Raw genomic sequence first — 2,500 nt, 5'->3', positions numbered from 1 at the left:
GCATAGCTAGAAGGCTTGGTGGGGAGTTTTGTGAAAAAATGAAATTCGTGGTTTTTGAGATGTGAGGGTTGGAAAGGCCTCCAAATGTCCCCAAATGAATACCATGAAATTCTTGGTGCACGAAAGTTTTGAGTTCGGAGGGTTTTGCACATGGCCAATGTTGGCGGTGCACCGCGGCATAGCTAGAAGGCTTGGTGGGGAGTTTTGTGAAAAAATGAAATTCGTGGTTTTTGAGATGTGAGGGTTGGAAAGGCCTCCAAATGTCCCCAAATGAGTACTGTAAAAGTGTTGGTGCACAAAAGTTTTGAATTGGATGCATTTTGCACTTGGCCAAGTTGGTCGGTGCACCGCGACTAGATAGCTTGGTGCCAAAATTTGTCAAATTTAAGACCTTGGCCAAACTGAATGAAATTTTGTGGGGAGGTTCCTGATATTGTTTAGTGGTGGACTGGAAAAAATGAGGTCGAAATTCGAAGTCTACATGTGCTTTTCTATTTTTCCCGATTTTACACATACCCGGTAAGTAAAAAAAATAAAAAAAATAGTTCCCCTTGGAGAAAAATTATGAAATTTGGTGAGCAAGGAGATACCATTATTCTACGAATTACTGCAAAAAATCGCATCAAAATTCGAAGTGTAGCCCGAGATATGGACTTATGTCTGCTCAAAAAAAGTGTATCTACTTGTACAATTTTGCCTTTTGCATATTAACCTCTTATAGGGGGGGAGTGCTCCTTGAGCCGGCCAGCTCCACACTGGCAGGTTTTAAAGGGAGCTTGATGAGGCCTCCCCCCTCACGTGGTGCGTGCGTTAGCATGTTTATCATGGCACAACTAGCCTCTTCATAGTTGTTGAGCTTTATTAATACCAACACACGGTCGTCACTGATCGTTGGTTAGCTCGGCAGCTAGTCCCTCGGATATTGTGGAAAGTTATTTTCATGCCTAGCGATGCTTGACCATGCGTCACTTGATGTTTCCATTTGCTTGCTTGCCCATGGTAGGTGGGGGGTGGACCGTCTTGTGGTGTGGTGTCTTGCGAACGTGAGGGTGTGTGAGTTGTAATCGAGATGCACTTGCTGGCTGGCTCCATGCCTTGCGTATCGAACGGTCAAGCATGCATCTCTTCCATTTTCACCCGTTGCCTTGGGTGATATTGGTTGATCAGTCCCTGTGTTGCCTACCCACTAGACGGTACTTCTGTGGTTGCTTCGAATTCTATCTTTCCATCACGAAGAGGTGTTGGAGGATCCTAATGTCACGCACGTGTTCCATCTAGTGAAACATCTCAGTGATGCACGTGTTGTGGCTAGTTCTTTTGGATGCGGTGCATTATATGAACTCGGGTTTACTTTAGCGACCCAGTTAACATAATTCGGTTGTGTCCCTTGATTGAGACGTTGTCCTTGAACTTGTTGTGAGCAATATCGTTCTTCCACAACCCGTCGTCTTGAGTGCGATGGAAGGCAAATAAGATGTGCTTTGGCATGTCATGCACGTACTCGATTGCGGGAAGTGTGAGAAAGTGTTGTTGACAACCCGTGGGAAATGGAATGTGGCAAATCGTGATGAGCTCTTCGTGGATCTGCGAAGAAGACGACCTTTGGGCCTGTTGGAAACCAGGGAGGCGATGTTGAACTGCGAAGAAGATGGACTTTTGGGTTGTTTGAATCAATGGGAGGCCACGCGAGAACTCCGAATACTATGGACTCTTGGGTTGTTGGAAGCAACGGGAGGCCCCGCTAGAACTCCGAATACTACGGACTCTTGGGTTGTTGGAAGCAAGGGGAGGCCCCGCTAGAACTCCGAATACTATGGACTCTTGGGTTGTTGGAAGCAAGGGGAGGTCCCGCTAGAACTCCGAATACTACGGACTCTTGGGTTGTTGGAAGCAAGGGGAGGCCCCGCTAGAACTCCGAATACTATGGACTCTTGGGTTGTTGGAAGCAAGGGGAGGCCCCGCTAGAACTCCGAATACTATGGACTCTTGGGTTGTTGGCAACGACAACTTGGGGGGATGACACTGGAAAAGAGTGAACTAGGCCAAACTGCGAACAAGGCAACTTGGGGGGATGACACTGGAAAAGAGTGAACTAGGCCAAACTGCGAACAAGGCAACTTGGGGGGATGATGCTGGAAAAGAGTGAACTAGACCGAACTGCGAACAAGGCAACTTGGGGGGATGACGCTGGAAAAGAGTGAACTAGGCCGAACTGCGAACAAGACAACTTGGGGGGATGATGCTGGAAAAGAGTGAACTAGGCCGAACTGCGCCCAAGGCAACTTGGGGGGATGACGCTGGAAAAGAGTGAACTTGGCCAAACTGCGAGGAGGGCAACTTAGAGGAAAGTTGGAAACGAGGGAGACTTAGCCGAACTGCGAAGAAGGCAGGTTTTTGGGAAGTTGGAATCGACTGAAGCGAATACTGAACTCCAAATACGACCGACCTTTTGGTTGTTGGCTTCCTGGGAAGCGATGTGAAACTCCAAATACGACCGACT

Source organism: Vigna unguiculata, unplaced genomic scaffold, assembly GCF_037176805.1.
Source record: "Vigna unguiculata cultivar grain cowpea cultivar isolate G323 ecotype 2 unplaced genomic scaffold, ASM3717680v1 ptg000048l_ERROPOS249277, whole genome shotgun sequence".
Taxonomy (NCBI): Eukaryota; Viridiplantae; Streptophyta; class Magnoliopsida; order Fabales; family Fabaceae; genus Vigna; species Vigna unguiculata.
This window is presented reverse-complemented; position numbering follows the sequence as displayed.